Source organism: Pleurodeles waltl, chromosome 2_1 (genome assembly GCF_031143425.1).
Source record: "Pleurodeles waltl isolate 20211129_DDA chromosome 2_1, aPleWal1.hap1.20221129, whole genome shotgun sequence".
NCBI classification, from domain to species: Eukaryota; Metazoa; Chordata; class Amphibia; order Caudata; family Salamandridae; genus Pleurodeles; species Pleurodeles waltl.
The window spans coordinates 576,493,289-576,515,878 of record NC_090438.1 but is presented as its reverse complement, the minus strand read 5'-3'; the positions used below and the strand labels follow the sequence as shown (position 1 = coordinate 576,515,878).

Below are 22,590 nucleotides of genomic sequence, written 5' to 3'. Positions count from 1 at the left end.
TAGCTATTGTGTACATGCTAAGGACATAGGTGGGGTATTATTAATGTTAGTTGTTGCAGTCCGGAAGAACTCACTTGCCATCTCAATGGAACTCAATGATATGACCATTCGATGAAACATGGCGGCCTTTCCCATCAAATCAAAACCCTCTGCACCCAGTCATACATTACCTACTGTTTAGGGGCAACGAAATAGCTTAATGCTCTCTAGCCATCACGCTTGCATATTGGATTTGTGCCAACCCACGTGTATTTGGTGAAATCATTTTACATTTGCTCTGCATTTTGACCTACCCCTTTTTCTCTGTTTTTCTGCTTTTGGCATGAAGTAGATGTAAACAATTAAAGGTCGGCATGCTTACCTATTTGGATGTACATGCAACACCAATGCAATCATGGAAATAGCAATTGGTATAACAAAGCAAATGCTAAGCCAGGCTCCTCTCCGCGACCAGCATTGTCAGTGTGAAGCAGGAAGATGGCAGAGATTCACAGCATCAGAAGAAAAAGAAAAATGCCCTCCCAAGCATTTTCTTCTGGTTGATGGCTCACATTTTTGGTACAAATGGTTAAATGGTTTTTCACATCTTGATCCTCTGTTTGATTCTGGCCAGGTTGGTAACAGTCAAACGTAATACAAATTATTATGACCTGATGGATAGATCTGTGATCTATGGAAAATGAGTTAGTTATCTCAGCACACTTTACAGTGGATGGGAGTCCATTTAAAGAAAGCCACTAACCTTACCCTGGCTGGTAGTCTCCATAGAGTGACTAGAGATTTAACATGGAGGACATTTGAACTGTCTTGTCACCAGCCTAAACAATGGGTGGCTAGTAGAAGCTTGGACTACCTGGAGGACTTTATTCTCCAGTGATCTCAATCAATCTGGCACAATTCACATGCACTAAATTTGCACCTTAAAATCCCATAAGTGCCTAGAGTCGAATCACTCCCTAGTGTGTGCATCACGAGAGAATCGCATACTGTCAATGACATGGGATTCTTCCTGACTTCCAGCATTGAAAACTTGATGTATGCCACAATAATAGAAACAAGCTAGTTTTTCTTCCTACTGTGGATACTTATTTTCCACATACATTCAATTGCTATTCTTCTCAATCAGCAAGTCATCATCATCACTAAGGCCCTCAATCTGACGCTGGTGTTTTTTCCCAATGACCGCCGAAGCCGCTGCAGCCAGTATACCGCCAGTGCTGGCGGTATGCTGACTGCCATATTTGGAGTTGTGTGTGGACTTCTGCCCATGTATGGGTGGAAACGGAGTTGAAGAGGCAGTTGCATCACCAGCACTGCCACGCTAGCAAGACTCCGCCCACTGTATTTAGAGCTGTAATATGGCTTGGCGGACTCTTGCTGGGGTGGTGGAGCTAGCAGTGCAAAACCACCAGGACCCTTCCCCTCCCGGACAACCTCCTTGACGGAGAAGGTAAGTGATCAACCGACAAAGGGGGAGGGAGGTCTGTGTGTGCGTGTGTGAGTGCATGAATGTGAGTATGCAGAGGGGGAAGGTAGTGTAGTATGAGTGCGGGTATGCAGAGGAGGGAAGGAGGTGTAGTATGAGTGCGTGTATGTGGAGGGGAGAGGGAGGTGGTGAATGCGTGTGTGCATGTGGAGGAGCGTTGTGAATTCATGCATGTATGCAATTGAATGTGAATGTTTATGTGCATGTGTGCGCTTAAAAAGGGGGTGTTTGTGTGTGTGCATTTGCATGGGTGTGCCTGGGTTCGTGTAAGTGCATGAATGCGTGTTTCAGTGTGCGTGTTTGAGTGTGTGTCTCTGAGTGAATGATGGTGTTCGTAGCGAGTGCGTGGGTGAGTGGGGTGTGTGTTTGTAAGAGTGTGGCTCTGTGTGGGTGAATGTGTGCATCTGTGTGGATATGTGGGGGTGCATGTGCCGGCGACAGGAATGGGGATTCCTGTCACCGGGTGCGTTACTGCCAGGGTTTTTGTGGCGGGTTGACTGCCACTGAAAGTCTGGTGGTCTGCAGGCCTGTAATCCGGCCGGCAGGCTGAGACCTGCCGCTGGGCTGTAGCTGCTCACCGCAGCTTTGTTGTGCAACCGCACCAGCGGGCCAGGTGTCGTTGTGGAGGTTTGGCTTCTAAGACCACCACAGCGAGGCTGGCAGTCTAATGACCACCAGCCTCGTAATGAGGGCCTAAACCTGCAAGAGGAACCCATTCTTTGTGAAAAACAATTAGGACAAAGTACACAACACCCAGTATTAAGCCTGATCAATTCATTGTAGATTAATATAAACCGCCCCTATAGTACAAAGAAAAACAGGCAATCTTTTTCCGACCCCCAGTAAGCATTTTCAGGCATCCTATTCACATGCACAGCCCACTACACGCTCCACTTTGAACAATCTTTCAGATTTGCACAAATGGTCCCGATTCATAAAGGACATCTTATGGCTTTTTAGCAGTAATCTCTCAGGTTTGGCACATATTTGTGTAACTTGCATGTCCTGCAAATGAACTTTGTTTCAGAACTGGATTGTTTACCTTTCCCTCGATTGACGCATTAATGATTCATCTGTCAGTGTCTTTCTCCAGTCCATGCAAATCTAGACATAGCTGCCTAGTCCTTTTGAACAATAAAACAGACATTAATAACGAGCACGGGCAAAGCCAATAGGTCTGGCTGTTAACTGAAAGTGCCTGATGCTTCCATCCATGCAGTCAGTCATTCCTCCATTCATGCAATCAGTCACTCATCCGTGCACTCATGCATCTGTTTATGCACTGGCACTCATTCTTGAATCCATTCTCTCCCCCATCCACAATATCACATTCACAAATGCACCAATCAATGAAGAGGCAATATTGGTTTGTGAGATTTCTGTCAGTGATGCCAGTAGTGTTTGATTGCTAGTCCATAATGGATATCAGAGTGTTTCCAGTAATATCTGATTGCTAATCAATGTGCAACTTCTTTCAGAAATGATGTGAGACTGTTGATAAAGTGAGACAAGTAGTCTGTGAGAGGCGTGAGAGTGCAATCAGAAGTATCTGCTCTGTGAGGAGTGTCAGCAGCGTGTGACCATTAGTCTACAAGGGGTGCGAGGGGCCTTCTGGTAGTTTGTGGCTGCTTCTCTGACGGGTGTGAGAGATCAGTTTCCTGAAGTAGATAAAAGTATCAGAGCTGGTTTCTTCTGAGGCAGGGGGTAATTCCAGTGCACTTCATTACAGTTCATGTGAGGGTAAGGGAACTAGTTTGGGGGAAAGGCGTCCTAGGGTAATCAGTTGCTACTGTGTTCTAATTCTAACAACTGGAGTATTTTACCTCGGATATCCTGTGGCCACCTTGGTGTTGGAGTCAAAATAAGCACCAAACACCCCTTTAGCATTTGGCCTGCAGGGCAGTTATGAAGAGCATTCCAAGGGTTAACAGTGGTTGAGGTGTGGATTACGAACTTTAAACCACGCAATACACACAATATCATTTATTACATCAATTTCAAGTCAGTGGTTTTACTTTTGAAGAGCAAAATAATTTCATTCGCACACAGCTAAATGCTAAACATTAAATTGTAAATGTACAGCAGGACAATTAGGCTTGAGTCAAATGTCTGCTACACCAGCGTAATCTCAATTACTTTCTTATTACGCTTGTTAAAATAATTGGGAAAATTAATCAGTTACTCCACATTGCTTAATTATATGCCACCTGTGGTAAAAATTGAATGTGAGTGTACAGAAACAAAGCACATGACCAGTGCATAAGCAGCTGCTGTTTGACGCAAAGGCGGCGCAAACCTTTCATAGGTCAGGCCCTTGGTGCTCCGGACCAATGCTCTTTTTCACAGACACAGTTTGGCACTGTTGAATTCTTGAGTTTCCAAGTACCAACTCTCTCTAGTCATGTCTCGTTTTTCAGCTTACCTATACGTTCTGTCACCTTATTTAACATATGGCTTTCTGTTACCGCTGCTTTCTCTCTTTATCACTGTTTTGCTATTTTTCCTCCTTTTCTGCCTTCCTCTTTGTTGCGTTGAGTCACCGTATAAAGAAGAAATCCCTGTTTCTCGCAAACGAGAGCTGGCACCCACCAGCTGCAAAGACTGACAGGCATTTAGCACTGCAACGGGCTCTCTTGAGGTTTCCAAGTTTTCTTGTAGTAATAAGGAATATTCCTCAGAATACGGGACGGTTCTAAGTTCAGTGCATTTAGAAAGCAACTGTGTATGATAAAGCTGTGTTTCACTTTCTAATCCTAAATTCCTCAAGTGGAGCTCTGTCCTTAAACAAACCTCCACTCATATTTGCTGCAAAGTGACCTCACCAAAATCTTGGGGTAGTTGTCTAGGCTGCTGCTAAAGTCTCCTATAATTTCCAAGACGACTCAGTTTGTAGAAAAGATGTATGTTTCTTTGTTATCGTCCCCCCTGTGCTTCTAATAGATCCAGTGTGGTGGCGCACAGCAGAGGGAGAGGGCCCTTCCTGAGCTTGATGACAACATGACTGCCCTGCTATAAGCGAGAACACGAGTCCATGCCTGCCTTGCTGGTATCAAATATCTTCCCAGGAAAATGCCAAATGTTAGGTTATGTTGTCAGAGCTTATGATGTACCAACGCACTCCCAGTAGAGTATCTCTCCACTGTGTGGCAAAAAGAATTAGCAACAAACAAATGGTCCTGCAAAAGCATTCAGAACAGAGAACGAAAGGAAAGCAATGTACTGTACATACCTGGTTTTCATTTTTTTAAAAACATTTTTGCAGTTAGAGTTTTTGTACGTACCAACAGAAAGCTTTTTCTAAAACCAGGCAGCTAAATAGCTAAACGCTGGCCTTGCCTAGCACGAACGATATATTGGACCAGGTTTGAGAAAAGTGGCACTGCGCTCAGAGCAGCACCCTTTTTCTTTCGCCCCTTAGCACCCCTATAACACCACCATGTATGGGCCGTATCTAAGATAGATGTAGCATGGCGGTAGTTAGGGAACTAGTGTCAACATTTTTTATGCTAGTTCGGAGGTTTGCAGGATTAAAGTCAACAATTTTTACGATAATCCTGCAAAGCCCATTGAGGCCCATTGTAAACAATGGTGTGCCTACTTTTAATGCCTGCTCTGAGGAGGCATTAAAAGTGGCAAAAAAATGACGCTAAGAAATCTCTTTGATTTCTTTCCGCCATTTTTTCAGCCACCCTAACAGGGTAACACCCCCTTTGCATACATTATGCCTGGTGCAGGCATTATGTAGAGCAAAGGGTTACAAAGTGGTCCAATGCATGCATTGCGCCACTTTGTAAATTTGGCGCAGTGATTTTTGCCACATTGGGCCACATTAACATAAAAAAATTATGATACTGTGGCACGAGTAGGCTCTAGGTATAGATATATATTATGTGGTGTATCATAACCACATTATTTGGTTCCCAAATAGCCTTATCAGTACATCCATTCAGCCTACTGAGAAAAGCCAAAGCCATTGTGCTCGAGGTGGTATAACAGTTTCAAATGCTCTTTCACTTAAAAACATTTGTGGACAGGTAATTGACACTTGAATTGGATCTTAGTTCAAAGCCAACCAGTGCAGCATTCTATGAGATTCTAGCACTTGATAAAATTTACTTAAGAGCAAAATTGTGCAAACCACAGAGTTTTGCACTAGCTGTAGTCTAGTGGCTGCATACTTTGATAGGCCCAGATAAGGGCTTTTGCAATGCTGTAGGAAGATGGGGAATGCTTTGGGATAAACTTCTGATTATGTGTAGGAGATAAAAGTAACACATCAACACTACATTAACAAGGACCATGATAGAAAATTCTGGATGTAGAATGACGTCAGCAGCATGACTGTGTTCGCAGAAGCAGGGAAGGTATCATATTTTATGGTTGCCAATCTTTAGTAGCTCTGTTTTTGCTTGAATTTAGTTTAGGACAATTGTGTTCCTTCAATTGCTGGGTGCCCAATAATGATATGTCAGGGGAGGAGTAGCAGCCAATTTGCCAAGCCAGATGATTAGCTGAGAATCATTGGTGTACATCATCGCTCTGCAACCCAAATATGTTATCTATGACTTTAACTTAATGAGTGACAAACAGAAACCCAAAGCAATTCTACACTAAGCTAACATTATCTCAGACTAGACAAAGACAGAAGGTTTAGAGTTTGAACATGTCTGCAAAAACAAATGGAGCCCATTCTCTAAAGTGCTTGTGAATCCAATATCTAATAATCTTTGAACCAATGTAGCGTTGGACATAAAAACAATTGTAGTTGAGAGACCTGGTAAAGTTACTGTCACTATCATTAAGATTGGCCCTGATGTCCTTAACAGTGATTGTCAGTATGGCTTTTATCCCATTCCCTACCTGGACATGGGATGGAATGATGGAGCTGGTTTTGAAGCTGGTGCGGGCCAATGAAGGAGCCAGAAGAGTTACATAAGGACGGGCTAATGTGGGCCCTGCAGTCATCTTAAATACTTTTACAGGCAGGTCTTTAAAATGCGCAATGAATCCAGCCATCCTGCACATATGTTGGACAATAGCATACCTGAGTATCCAACAAGAATAAAAATGTCTTCTACATTTATGGTATGAATTTTAACTTGTCATAGTTTGTGAATAATCTTAGCCCCTGCAGCAAGTAAAGTTCTCATTTGGATTTGAGGAAGAATTAGGGGCATATTTATTATGGAATTGTGTCACCCTTGCACCACACCACGCAATGGGGTGAAAGGTCAACACAACTACATAGTAAAATGTATCAAGCCACGCAAGGGCACCTTGCGTGGCCCTGAGTGGCTTGATAAATCTAGAGAAATGCAGGCCTCAAGATATTTTGTAGTTAATTGTTTTGATGGAATGCCACATCATTAAAGTATCCATGTCTCAGGACAGGTCCAGCTTCATGTTGAAAGTAAAGGGAAATCTCAGACTTCAAAAGCACTTGTTTCTCTCTGATATGAAGTAAAAACGGAATGCATTGATCTTGCACACATCCAAATATATCAGCATAGTGCACTTAGGCATCCATAGAAGTGGTGCTTCATGCTTTTCAGGATTATCAAACACATCTCATCTTAGAAGTTTTGAGAGTCTGCCACCTGAGGGTTGATTGCCACAGATTCTAATCAGTGGTTATGACACTCTCACACCCTTAATTTCCCACCATCTTACTCTAAAACTAAACTTGCCCATCTCATATTCAGAAAGAACCTCAATAAATAGGTGTACAACAAACTTTGGATTGCCCCATGTACGCTGGTCACAAGTAGTATCCTCCATCTTACTTCTTCCATGTTGATTAGCAAATGCAAAACTTCTTCCTCCCGGCTGGGCACTTTCAATTTACAGGCTTTACACTGGCATTATAAACCATCAAGAAATAATAATAATAATAATAATAATAATGATAATAATAATAAATATGATTGTGAAATAAGTGGCTGCCAGATTGCCTTGTAGAGTGGGGGTTGGGGCATTTAGCCTTCATTGTTTTTGTTATAAATGTTCCGGGCATGTATTAAGCCGTTAGTCGTCATGCTCAGCAACTTGAGATGCTATAAGGCGCTTTCTATAGCGTAGATGCTGAAGCTGTAAAGGGTCAAAGGTGGCTTCACTCATTTCACCTAAAACCTCCTTGCAAGCAGTCTGTACTTGTTTAGCGTTTGGTAGAATTGTGTACACGTAAATCCCACTACTAGACCTCATGCTTGGAACCAAATCTCAACTAGTAGGTGGAACCTCATATGATCTCATGCCCATTCTTACTTGACAAATGAGTGATGTGTTCACGTTTTAGTCTTTCCAACCCTTAATTCCTCCATGAAGGCATGAGGCTCTGTTTCTTGGTTCTAAACCACTTCTTTAGAAGGTTCTTTACTCACTAGTTTGCTCGGGGGAACGATCAAGGGCAGACAATGTTTGATCACTATGGCATAAATGTAACAAGAGGACAAGCCTATGACCCCTAAAGATGAAAAAGTCAATTCCTTCTAATGGCAGGGTGGAAATCTGTGCCCGTTAACACCAATAGGAGGATAAGACAGAAATGTGCACAGTTGAATAGGTAAACTATTGATATGCGAATATGGTGGCTGAAAATGCCCACCTAGAAGTAACATGACCATTCTCCCGGGTGAAATCATTCTAAATTCTATTAGGATCCTTCATCAAAGTGGTAATTGCAAAATCCTAAAATTGAAGAACTGTGCAAATGCAAAATTGTTACTGAGCAAGGACAAAAAGACAGACTGGTGAAATGTGTTTTCTGAAATTAAGTAGCATACATTAGAGGGAAACTAAATTGACAAAAGAAAGTGTGCAACATTTAGCTGCAAATTAATTGCATAACCTTAACAACAGCAAAAGAAGAGCAAAACATTATGCAGCGCCATTCCAGAGCCTCTCAAGGTGGCCGCGTGTTATGGTTCTTGTGGGCACCCATGGATGTGCGAGGGCAAGTCTGCACCCTGCAGATGACAGTCTAAAACCAGTGTCTTGATGTTGCAATTGTTGAACCTGCCCATTGAGAACCTGGGAATAGCCCAAAGTTATTGAACAAGCCAAAGAAGTACATAAAGAGAAGGATAAATCGCAATGCAAATAGCGAGACAAGAATGTCAAAAAACTATACCTCATGATGGTAAAATAAATAATAACATTAGGCAAAAACTATCGACAACGCACCACATCTTAACTTCAAAAAGGGAAACAGGATGACACCACTTTGCCGTCCTCTAGCTGCAAATAAGGAGGCCGTAGCTGCCAATGAAACACTTATCGGAATTAATTGGCTAAAGTTCTATTTTCATGTGTGTATATTAGCTAAATCTTCCGGGATTCGCCTTATTTTCTTGTATTTCTGTGTTGTTAATTATCTACTTTTTTTTTTTTTTTTACAAAAACGTAAAGCATGAGATTAGTCTTGAGTCCTCAGATAGAATGGCAGAGATCGATGTTTTAAGACCACAGGTGTGCAGGTGTTTACTCTCCACAGTAACTGTTGCCTGGGGTGAACCTTGTTACTCAGAAAACTGGAAAATGTGTCTAAACAGAGGCCATCTTCAGAAAGGGAATATTTGTCCCACTTCTTTTGATCAGCATACTTAAAGTTAGGCCAATTCGAAGAAGGCACTAATCACAGATGTATACCTAGATGTGCCAAATATATACCCTTCCACGGAAAATACATGTGTAAATATTTGGTAAGAACTGTACCATGGCACTTACAATTACGCATTTACTTCTACAATGCAAAGGTAACATTCTACATTCTTAAAATAGAATAGACGAAGTAGATCTATGACATCTCTGCTTGAAGTCTCACAGATCCCATGTGATAATCACTTTCCATAGGCGACCAGCTGGATCGATGCTCACATGGGCTATTCACAGAAAACTGACCTCACTGCACAGATGTTGTGTTCCTTTTAAATATATTTTTGTATAACTCCTACACGTGAAAAGATGACATGGCTTATACCTTCCAAACAGATTCCTCAGTATAATATGCTATTATATACGTTTTTTGAGGGACGGTGGAATGTAACACTTGAGGTTACACCTCTTATGTTTCATGGAAACTCCCCAAACTTAAAACACCGAAGAAAGGGTTAATAGCACTGTGCACATATGTATATATAGAATATGCATTATATACAAAGCCGTCCTGTTCAATCCTTCATTTGTCTGGGAACTCATTTCTGTGCTTTTGTGAAGCACTTTGAACAGTCTGGATCTTTTTTTTAAAAAGTGAGGACATTAATTTTGAACTGAAGCTGAATACACCAAGCATGTCTCGTTTGTTGTCATGATTTCTGTAAAGTGTAATGCCAAATAATGAAATATATAGTTTACTCTCAGTACGCTCACTTGATAGTCCACTAGTTGCCCAGTGCATCAGGTTCTCTGATAAACTGATCCTTATCCAGTGGTGATGGAAAAAGTTTCAGAGTGGGGGTGCTGTCATCAATGTTACATTTACACACAGCAGATTTTTACTGAAATGGCCACTAAACTGATGAAGTTTTACTGATAAAACTAGATAGTGCGCAAACGATAGTGTGCAAATCGTGTTTCAGTAAATAATTATAATATGCACTTCACTAAATAAAGTGTCTCCATTTTATTTTGATCTTATTAAAAAAAAAAAAATCCATCACACTTAGAATTACGAAGAAGTGCTTCATTTGTGCTTTCTTAACTGCCTATATATTTGAAAATATTTGTAGAGTCCATTGACAGGCATTCAAACGTTGCTGTATTAAAAAAAATATCATCCTGAAACATTTACCTTCTCACCCCCCTTTACTCCAGTAAGATTGTCAAATAAATCATTTTTTAAAATCCTCTCAATTTGCCGTCAGAGAACGAAAAGTTATCTGTCTTTGAAAGTACAGCAAACGCGACAAGATTAAAACAACCTTTACTGCATCTTTATTACTCATTACCAAGGATCAATAACGTCCTCAAGAGTTCCCTTTTGCCAGTCACAATGTGCATCATTAAGTGTTGGCTAAAACTGATCTCTAACCCAGGATTAATTTACAGTCATATATAAACTATACTAAAAGCTTAAGCGGATTAACGCCAACATTTTCAACAACTAAATTGTGATCCGGTGGTTGGCACAGAATGTACTAAAGATCAATAAGCTAAAAAAAAAAACACCATCATCTTGTATTTTATCCCCCTCAGGTGCCAAGTTTCAACATACATACCCCACCAGAAATGTTCACTCCTCCTAGTCCTACCCTAATGCCAAATAACCGGCTGAATGCCCATGCCAAATAACCGGCTGAATGCCCATGCATGCATTAAAAACAGAATACTAGGCTTAACCTAAGACCAAAACCTTACTCCAAAGGAAATTGTCTAGGTACTTAAATCTAACATCTTCCACATAGACATTATTGCAGACATCCACATTTACACCACAAACTCAATTGTGCAAAATCTACAGACTTTGCTACATTTTTTGCAAAAATATTCACATGGAAATAATATGAATCATTTACCTTGCAAAATGAGTATTCATATGGCCTATTTTGTTGTCTAAAATAGGATTAGCTGCAAAATGAAAGGTTTTGTACTTGGCTTTGATTTATCCTTTTTGGTGCCATAGGTAAATTTAACAGAATTTCATCATGTCTCCAGAAAATATTTAATTACTGGATCTGCAGCCTGTGATTAGCCTAATGCATTTCTAAACTTCAATGTGAACAATACCTGAAAATGAGATTTGGGAGTCGTTTATACTGGTGTGCAGTGTACTTCTAGGGTCTGTTTTTAATGGTCTGTTTGAGTTTACATTATGTTTTTACCTTCAGCAGCCAAGGGTCTGATCTACTTGTGGTAAGCCCTAAAGAAAACACGCCCTCCATATGGCCCCAGGAAACCTGTAGAGGGGGTTACTTCCTGGTTCGAAAATTCTCAATCAGTTGAAATAAAATTCTCATTCAGTTGAACCAAGTAATGATATATGAAATACACATTTGACCACTGGATGCATGGCCCTGCTTTCTTCTGGTCAGTAAAGAAAAACCTGCTCTTTCTCCTCTGGTACCCAATACAAATAGAGAGTAAATTCTCGAAACCTTGTTATCACACTCTACAAAATGTTATAGAGCCATTCGTCAAGACCAACCATATTCTGCAGGCATTGTAACTAAAAAATATTAGCTTTTGTGCATTCATACTGTAAACAATATGTTTCTAACTATATGTGTCTCTATGTGATAGGTTACAAATCGCACATTAATGTATTTGACTAAAATGTTAACAACGGCAATTTTTTGCACTCTTTTCACAATACATGTCCATTTAAATATTTATTGTTGATAGTCATATTAGCACTTTATAGCCAATGAAAGATGCTTTCAGTGTCTCAATTTTGAGTGCATCATTTTTTAAACTTCTCCCTAAGAATTAGTGGAACATCGCAAATTCTACACTGTTCCCAAATTATATTTGCCCAATTTCACGTTTGGGAGAAGATTTCTGAGGAAAAAATGTTTCTTTTTGTTTGAGAAGTGTCTTGTAAGTACAATTTTTAAAGCAAATTCTCCTTCCTAAAAGAAGAGACTTTGTGGACGTTTTCTCCGCCAACTGAAGATGCGGTTTGACATCTATTAACTTTACTTTACAAAGTTTCTGAAGTACACAAAAATGTCAGAGTGTAACTTGAGGCAGTTAATGAAAAGGAACTTTTTACACTTTGCACACCTCTAGTTAGTACTATTTTCGTGTGCTTTTATTTAGTGCAAGATGATAGTAAACATGCTTGGGAACATCAAAGGTAGATTTAAACTTTGTCTAAAGGCATAATTAGAATCCTTAAATTCAGGAAAAAGGCACAGTAATAAAATAAGGAAACAAAAATGAAAAGCATTTACTTTTCCAGGATATATAGACTGCCTGCGTGCAGTACAAGCAGACGTCTTCAACTGTGGAACAGTTCGGCTTTAACCAAGTGTTTCTGCACAGCAACCGCAGGCATAAACCGGTTGATCAATTCATTCCATACCACACGGGATATGTATTATATGTGCTAAAGCGCTGGCATGTAATTAACGGGTAGTGATGTCCCTGTCTCGTTCTATCACAGCGTGAGGGTTGTGTTTCACTTTCTCTGTTGTCCAGTGTCTGATCTGTTGATGATTCCATTCGCCCTGGCTGCCAGCGGACCCCTGTCTTGTGAGATATGGTGGTAAATATCTCAGACAGAGCCTACCAAGATCTCAAGGTTTAACGTGCTAAAAATGTCAAATACATCATCAGAATAACCACGTATATTTTGTTAAAATAAAGCTTCCTACCTTCAGCAGTGTTATCGTCCTGATTCATATTTATGTTTAATATAATGGACTTGTGTTTCTTTTTCACCCTAATATTCCTTGCACCCTGTCAACGTTGTAATGCATCTAAGTATATTTGTATTTCATTCAACAAAAAATGCAATATGTTGTTCTTTTGTGTGAAAGTGTCTCCTCAACATATCAAAAGTCGAAGAAGAAACAACAACTGTTACAAGAATTTTCCTGAAGGAAGATGCAATGTTTTGTGGCATTTTTGTGGCATTTTTATACTATTTTGTTAATGCAAATCCAGCTCAAGCTTAACTCCATATTTATATTTTGGTGCTAGACATGTCTAGGGCCAAAATATTGGAGTTAAAGTCATTTTTTGCCTGCAGAAAACTACCTTGTGTCAATGAGATGCAAGGTAGGCGTTCCCGGGCAAAAAATGACTCCAAGGCCCTAGCGCATTATTTATCCTCCTGTGCAAAAATCCCCAACAGGAGGAGGGGGGCCTTAAATAATGGCGCTAAGCCTGCTTAGCGCCATTATTTAATGCCTGGGTATGGGCAGGCGTTAGGGGACCTGTGGGTTTTTTCCATGGTCAGAAACCATGGAAACAGCCCACAGGTACCCTTCCCTGCCCCCAGGGACCCACCCTCACCCACACCTGGAGGACACCTATGGATGGTGGGACCCATCCCATGTAAGTCCAGGTAAGTATTTTGAATTTTTTTTCAAAGTGCCATGGGGGGCTAACTTGGGCCCCCCTATATGGCACTGTGCCCAATGGCCATGCCCAGGGGAAAGTCCCCTGGGCATGGCCATTAGGCTGGCGGGCATGACTCCTGACTTAACTGAGACAGGAGTCATGTCCATGGCATTTTAACGTAAACAAATGACACTAGTCTGGGCAGAGGCTTTTCTTTGCCTCTGCCCATACCAGCATCCTCCTCTGATGCCAAACCCCCTGTTCCCCCCTACACATCCCGCACCAGGCTAGCGTCTCTTTCTATGACACTAGCCGGACCTTACCGCCGGCTAGCGTCATCCCATATATATGACTCCCGGCCGGCGTCTTGTTATGGCGCTAGCCGGCAATAAACTTTTTGCCGCTGAACTGCTTTAGCCCAGTTCAGCGTCAAAAAGTATAAATATGGGTCTTAGGACCCTAACACTGCAACAAAAGTGAGCTTTGGAACTCACTAACATTCCTCAATAAAGCTACCCTAAGTAAAAGTACGCATGGTGTCCACTGCTCTGTCAACAAGCTGTCTTCAAAGTAGTTTCTATAACTTGGAACACATGCAGCATACTTAAATCGTTGCTTCATATTACCATTAGATACCATATTAAACTATGAGCTGCTATTTTAGACACCCCGAGTGTAGGCAAAGGAGGCCCCCTTCACAAAACCTTTTCCAGTTCCGAAGTCGACTTATTCATGTAAAAGTCATAATTCAACATTCAGTGGCTTGGTGTCTGTTTCCATAGGTAAAATGCCTAGGGTACAAGGGCAAAGATTGCTGAAGTTCTGTAAAGTAGCTAGAATTTGTGCATGAATACACACCAGTTAAAAGGTAGGAATTGGCAGGAGAATCACAATAAGGATAACACCCAGAGTCATGGATAATCACATTTCCCTTACCTAAATACATTTTTACATCTGAATCAACCAGTAGTAGTGGATACAGACTATGTGGCAAAGTGTACTACCGCTCCCTATTTTCCCAGTGAGCTGTGGGAATTGAAGAAATGTCTTGGAAAGTGTTTTGAGAAAAAATAAAATATGTAAAAGATATTTGTGTCCCATAATTTTCCCAGGCCTGTATTTGGAATTTCTGCAACATAGACACTCCATATGCATGAGGTTAGGGGCATGCTTATATCACATAATTAACATAACTCCCATCACGTATGCCCTGATGTTTTATGATTTATGCATTTTGCATTTATGCATCTGTGATGGTTTTTGCATTGTCTCGTTAGAAGCCACGTGTCCCTGGATTTCAAACCATTTTGGTGACTCTTACCACTAATGTAATCCATTTACAGATTGTAATGATGTAAATTTGAACAAAGTGGTTTGTTGCTCCCTGCGACTGCCTTCAAGTAGGAGAAACTTGGCATCTGAGAGGGATAAAATACAAGGTAATGGTCTTTTCCTTTAGACTAGTTTGTCAGCATTTACAGCCTTACAAGCTATACAGAAGGATGTGCAAATGCTGTACCAGCTGAGATGCAGCATATAGGAGTATCTGTGAAGGAACACAAGAGGAGAGATTGCTGTGGACACAGCATGATGGAGCCGGAGGTAGAGGAAACTGAACCTAAAATATTGATGTGTATAATGGGATTCTTCATACCCCATGGGCCCGATTGACAAAGGGCCTCCACACTCATGGAGGAGGACCCGCAGTTGTAGCGGGCCAGCACTTGTGGCAGGACCTCTGCACTGTAGTAACTCATTGAGGAGCTCCCACCACAAATGTGGGCCCCTGCCACGAGTGTGGGGACCCCCACTACAACTGCGGGGCCTCCACCTTGACTGCTGAGTCCCTTTGTAAACAAGCCCTTAAGTTGTCATTTTCACACAATTAGTTGTACATATGTTGTCATTGAGTGTTGCATTCCCTTGGTACACTTTTGACGGAAGGATTTCTTTCATCGTCTTTACTCCACAATTGTTGCAAACTTTTCTCTTCCAGGCCTCACTATCAGTAGTCATAACAATAAGCCTTTCTGTAATTAACAAGATGGAGGAGAGGAGAGAAAACAACAAACTGGCAGCATTAAAACAAACAATCATCTAAGGCCTAATGTCAAACTAAGCTAACTCAAGAATCAAACTGGATGCACATTACAGTATCATACCTCATTGGAAATCAAACAATCAATATTAACTGTGCATATGTAATGAATATGGTTACATCGGTCTATAAATCAACCGAATACTCTTAGAGAACTCTTAGAGAACATAATGATTGCATGCAGTTAAATACTTTAATGTACCACATATGTTTATGAGGTTAAAATACACTGAATATAAATGTTGTATATATGTGCATAAACATATATAGATAACGCATGTAGGGGGCAGCCTAACATCACGCTGCTCCAGTGCTAATGACACTAGTGTAGGACAAGGTGGGGAATGGTGAATGGTTAGAAAAATACATCTGGGAAAATAACACAAAAGGCTTTAGAAGCCTTGCATTTTTGAACAAGAGAACAGTTGCTCCCTAGCCCCAGCCCAAGCACACTTGGCCTATAGAAACCCCATTTTGAAGGGATGCAAACTTAGAGAAAGAGGCCCACCACCGATGTTAGGTAGGCATAAGGAAGCTTTGCTTCCTCCTACATAACAAGATCTCTCTCTAATCACTATAGACACTTCTGTTGAATTATTGGGACAGCTGTCTGCTGAAATGTTTATTGAGAGGTCACACATAATTACTATATGCCTCAAGAACTGGGTGTTACCCCAAAGACAATTACGCTGCGGACAAGCTGAGGTGTAGCTACCATTGGTGCAGCCGGTACAGTGACGGCAAGGCCCAGAGGCCTGAGGGGCATACTGAGCCCTGATAATTGCTGTATCATACTACCTCAACAGCAGTCAAATAGACAATTTTCCTTGCTTGCACCGGGACCTATGGCATCCTTGTTGCAGCACTGTGTACAGGACATTAAGGGGGCAATCCCACTTTCTGAGGGAGGAGAAAGTACACAACAGGGTAAAACTAAAGGCAACAGTAGGATTTGTGTTTTAGGTTCCAATAAATCTCAGGAATCCCCAGCCAGTGAATTAGGTGGTGAACAAAGAACGATTCCTAATTATCACATGCATCATTCTAAGAATTGGTGATATAAGACTTCACAGTAAAGCAGACTTCCATTGGTCCATTTCCACTGTCACATAACCATTGATTTTGATCGCAGAAAAGGACTGCAAGACTCTAGATTGGTCTTTTATCACTGCTTTCCTCGACAGTGGAGCTATTATACAAACTATCTCAGTTCCCTCTTTAAAAACCTCAAACAAAACCTATTTTAACTGCACATCAATCCTAATTCTAATCAATGTTCTTTCAAGAGCATTTATTGACTAGGGCAAGGCCTCTACAATGTCAGGGACATATTTATAAAGTGTTTTGCATCACACTTACACCACGCAAGAGGACGCAGGGCCTAGAATGACGTTTAGCAAGCCACACAAGAGCACCTTGAATGGCCCTGAGTGACCCAGTAAATCTGGAGTAACGCAAGGCAGCGCAAGTTGCTGCCTTGGTTTACTATGCCCCAGGGAGGCATTCAGTGGGTTGAGTGTGGGTGTTCCCATGAATCCATCCATGGATTTTGGAGTGTTCCCAGATTTACCATGAGTGGTAGACCTGGGAATGTGCCAAAATGCTTTGCCTTCCCAGGGGAGACTCAGGGGGTGATTCTCACCCTGGCGGGCGGCGGAGGCCGCCCGCCAGAGTTCCCCCCTCCAAAATACCGCTCCGCGGTCGAAAGACCGCTGAGGGTATTTTGGGTTTTGCACTGGGCTGGCAGGCGACCGCCAAAAGGCCGCCCGCCAGCCCAGTGCAAAACGGCCTTCCCACGAGGACGCCGGCTCAGAATTGAGCCGGCGGAGTGGGAAGGTGCGACGGGTGCAGTGGCACCCGTCGCATATTTCAGTGTCTGCAAAGCAGACACTGAAATACAAAGTGGGGCCCTCTTACGGGGGCCCCTGCAGTGCCCATGCCATTGGCATGGGCACTGCAAGGGCCCCCAGGGGCCCCACGACACCCCATCTACAGGGCAGCGGAAAATTCCCTTTCTGGCCGCGGCTGAACCGCCGCGGTCAGAATACCCTGTGGAGCACCGCCAGCCTGTTGGCGGTGCTCCCTCCAACCCTGGCCCCGGCGGTCCATGACCGCCAGGGTCAGAATGACCCCCTTAATGAGGAGAAAATTTTTAATTTATGCTTGTTTTTTCCTCTTTTGACAAGTGCTGCTTTCTGCAGCACACAAAGAAAGATGAAAAATCCTCAAAGGAGTGTTTTTGTGCAAAAAGGTATCCCTTTGTGCACAAATACAATTCTGCCTGCAATGTAGACACACATGCATCATGGTGCAAGGGTGCCCGCATTGGCGCTAGGCAGCACATGGTGAGCCAGCGCAAGGAGAGGACAGGAATGCACCATATAATGTTAAATATGGAGCATTACAGCCCTCTCGCTGTCACACAACACAGCAAATTGTCTTGTTGTGCTGCATTGTGTGACATTTTGATAAATCTGTCCCACAGTCTCTCAGGGAAAATCAATTCCCCTACCAGTTTTCCCATCCCTATAACAAAATGCTACTAACATTTTTGGGCATATCACATATTGTGAGAGAGCCCTGTCATGCAGTACCTACGTGTGACCTATCTGAATTCTGCTTGTTGAACTCCCTTCTTGCCTGCATCTTCGCCTCCGTAAGTATAATAAACAGGGTGTACTAGAAACCAAAATCAATACAGGCATAAAAGTTGAAACCAACCCAAAACTCCAAGATCCCATCACAAGACAGGTCCATGGAGGCATGGCTGGGTCTTGGCAAACTACCCTGCCCTCAAAGCTGTCCTAGGCTTGAAGCCTACCAGGAAAATGCCAAAGTGACAGAATGGCAACTCTGGTACCGATCCTAAAGCACAAAGACGATAAACGGAATGCTTAAAAAGTCTCAACCACTGGCAGTCACTTCATTCACATTATAGTTCATCATGTTTTACCACTTTGCCACTTTAGAAAGAGACCAATAGAAAGGGTCTAGCCTTAGCTGCCAGGCATGGTTCCCTTTAAAGGGAACACAAGCAACCCAGACTGGTTTCAATCTTATTGGGCCCCATCAAAGAAGTGCAGCTTGAGTCCTGTGGCATAGCAGAAACAGGTCCCACATTGGGATCTACCTGTCAAATTTACAGGATCACACTGAAACACCAACGTATTGAGTGTTAATATATCCAAATGTCTGCTGTACACATTTCCAGAGATCCACAGCCACTCACACATACAGACACACACAAGTACACAAGCACACAAACATATGTACACAAAATAATCAATGATCACAGTATACTTTTTCTTACTGAATGACCAAATTCTAGAGAGCTAGCAGACTGCCTTAGAGAGGTGCACATATTATGTACTCTGCCTGGTAAACTATTGAGTTATTTTAGCAGGTGCCATTTGTGCTGTCCCTGCACCTACTAGGAAAATGGGAAGGAAACTGGTTTACAAAATGGCAGTTTTTGACAAGCTGGAACAAAAACATACCTTGGTCTATTAGGAGACACACATTGCTGACTTTGCAACCACAGAGATGGGCCACTGAATGAATTAATTTGAACAATGTCTGGTGCTTGATTGGGAGACAAGATGAATCATATAAATGTATTATAGTGTGCCACCAAGCAGTGAAAATAATGATTTATGAGGAAAAATCTCTGCTTCCTTAATAACATAAAAATTAGCATAACACCTTTCGGTGTCATGTAGAACAATGCTGAAAATATATTATGAAACATATTTGTTATAGATTGTCTAATGTTATATTATAGATTTTCTAAAGTGCTCAAGTACTTATACAGAGCTGAAAGGAAGCATGGTGAGTTAAAGATGGGAGGCTAGCTCCTATACGGCCATGTCTTGAATACCTTCCTGGAATGCAGCAAATCATGTGTTTTGCCAGAATGAGATGGAGTGTATTCTAGAGTTTGGCTGCCTCCACCGAGAAGGCCCTATTTCTGGAACAAGTCCCTTTGAATCTCTGTTTTGTTACCTGGAATGCATCTTTATAGCAAACTGAATGAGAAGGGCAGTTGGTGATGATTTTTTCATAAATGTATGGGGCTGAGATCAGCAAGCTTCAACAGGAGTCGATCCAATGGAAATAATTAGTTGAGTATCATCAGCATAATTCATACAAGTAAGACCGAAGGATGTAACTAATTCTGCCATTGGATCACTATAGATGTTGAAACTAGTTAGTATTAATGCAGACCCCTGAGGCACGGCATGGTTCAGTGACTTGTATTCTGACAAAAAAGGAAGCTATTAAACTGTTTGTCAGCTTTCCTCTAAATAAGATTTACACCACTGTCGGTGCTGTTCCACTGATCAAGCTCTCTGGATAGCAAGATGGCACTTGATTTTGTATTGCCTGCTGCAAATAGATCCAGCATCACTATTTCTGTTAATTCTGCCTTATCCACTGACATGTGCAAGTCATCTAAGACCAACAGCAGAGTTGTTTCTACCAGAGCAGCTGGTTGGCATGCTGTTCAATGATTTCAATAACAAAGAGCAGTAAAGATATTGGCCTGAAGTTGGACAATGCTGATTAATGTGCACTCGTTTTTTCTTAATAAAGGCAAAATCAGAGCATTTGTCCACTCCCCTGAACACAGGTGTTAGTGAAAGAAAAATAGCAGACTTCTGACAGACGTTAAGAAAGATCTATGATGTCTACTTTCCAAAGATTATCTGAAATTGGGTTCAGAGAAACATCTGATGAGATTGAGTAAGCAATTGCAATCAACTGCTCCAGAGAGATTAAATGCAGATGTTCTAAATTGGGGTGCAGCCAGCTGTCAATTGTCCTTCTTTATAAGGTCAGTTGTAGAAGACTGTGAGGGATACCTCATTAGGTCGAACAGAGAAGTCTGCCAGAGATCGTGTATCTGGAGGGAAGCTCACTTTAGAAAGTGCCAGTGAATTACATGTTGTATTGAGTTTATTCTCAAAACAGTGAAAGTTTATCTGCTAAAGCCTGAGATTTTTCAACCATAATTTCAATCTAGTGGTATTTCCTTCATCCTGTTTAGGGTGGTGTACCAGGGGATCAAAGGTCTTTCACGTTTAGAAATGAACTTCTTTAGAGGCAGCATTCCATCCATTGCTACCTCACCCCAATGGGAATACCTCTTGTATCCTCCATTGTAGTGATAAAAGCTTATGCCCTATCAGTCCCGCTACACCTATGGAGCAAATCAGGAATGGGTCATTTAGCCCAAGGCCGTTTCTTCTGTGCCTACTTCTACATTTCAGTAACTCACTTGAACATGAATTTAACCAAATAGAGATTATATTGAGGTAGAGTTTGCCACAGTGCACGATTCTTTTGACCCCAAAATTAGGTCCAATGAATGGCCTTTTTGGTGTGTAGAGCTCTGGACTGTCTAGTGCTTTTCCAAGGACACCATACCACTAATATGTCTGGCGGAGATATGATTTAGAGGAAGTTCTACCCAAATTTTAAAATCTCCCACAACTATATAGTTGGGACAGGATAGTGACAGAGGTAGTAAGAGATCTAAAGGAGGGTCTATGAAGGATTCAGCTTGGGCACTCATTAAATCCAAGGCTGAAGATGGTATTGAGAAGAGTAATATCTCTGCAGAGGGAAATCTAAGAACAAGTTCCCTGATTGAATATTGTGGATCCAGTATTCCTGCCAATCCACCCTTCAGTTTGGAGAGCAAGAGCAATGAAGGATATTAAAACCTATGAGGCACATTGCTGCAATATATATGAAGAAGATACATGAACCCGGATTCAGTGAAAAACAGAGCTTCTAGATCCCCTTCATTAAGTGCTCATAGAAATCAGTGGCATGCTTAGCTATAGACCGAGCATCAATTAAGGCACACTTAAGGTGACCCTTAACACACGAGGGCCTCCTTAGTTCATAATGGTTTACAGAATTCGGATATGCCAAGTTACCCTTTTCATCCTTGGCGTGGTCTCCCTTAACTTTTTGCCTCTATTCCCCAGGTTGTTGATGTGTGCTGGACTCTGATTTAGCTGTTTTTGTTACTCTGGGCACTTTACCACTGCTAACCAGTGCTAAAGTGCAAGTGCTCCTTTACAAAATGTGTATGTAATTGGCTTATCCATGATTGGCATATTTGATTTACTAGTACGTCCCTAGTAAAGTGCACTAGAGGTGCCAGGGCCTGTAAATCAAATGCTACTAGTGGGCCTGCAGTACTGGGTGTGCCACCCACATAAGTAGCTTTGTAATCATTCCTCAGACCTGCCATTGTAGTGTCTGTGTGTGCAGGTTTAACTGTAAATTTGACTTGGCAAGTGTACCCACTTGCCAGGCCTAAACCTTCTCTTTTCTTACATGTCAAACACCCCTAAGGTAGGCCCTAGGTAGCCCCAAGGGCAGGGCGCAGTGTATGGTTAAGGTAGGACATATAGGGGGTTATTACAACTTTGGAGGAGGTGTTAATCCGTCCCAAAAGTGACGGTAAAGTGACAGATATACCACCAGCCGTATTACGAGTTCCATAGGATATAATGGACTCGTAATACGGCTGGTGGTATATCCGTCACTTTACCGTCACTTTTTGGATGGATTAACACCTCCTCCAAAGTTGTAATAACCCCCATAGTAATTTGTTTTATATGTCCTAACAGTGAAATATTGCTAGATTCGTTTTTCACTGTTGCAAGGCCTATTCCTCTCATAGGTTAACATGGGGGCTACCTTTAAATATGATTAAAGTGTAGATTCCCTTTGGGAGAGGATGGACATGTGGAGTTTGGGGTCTCTGAGCTCACAATTTAAAAATACATCTTTTAGTAAAGTTGATTTTAAGACTGTGGCGGTCATTCTGACCGCCGCCCGCAAAGCGGTCACTGCCATTTGGCCGCTCTGTGGTCAAAAGACCGTAGAGGCCATTCTAGCTTTCCCGCTGGGCCGGCGGGCGCCCGCCAAAGGAGCGCCCGCCGGCCCAGCGGGAAAGGCCCTGCAACACAGAGGCCGGCTCCGA

General features: G+C 42.0%; 1 protein-coding gene across 6 annotated transcripts in view; it reads left to right on the top strand.

Annotated features, from left to right (window-relative positions):
- The window catches only part of PDE1C (phosphodiesterase 1C), a 1,966,671-nt gene that overhangs the window by 1,907,062 nt on the left and 37,019 nt on the right, over positions 1-22,590 (top strand). The window lies entirely within an intron of this gene.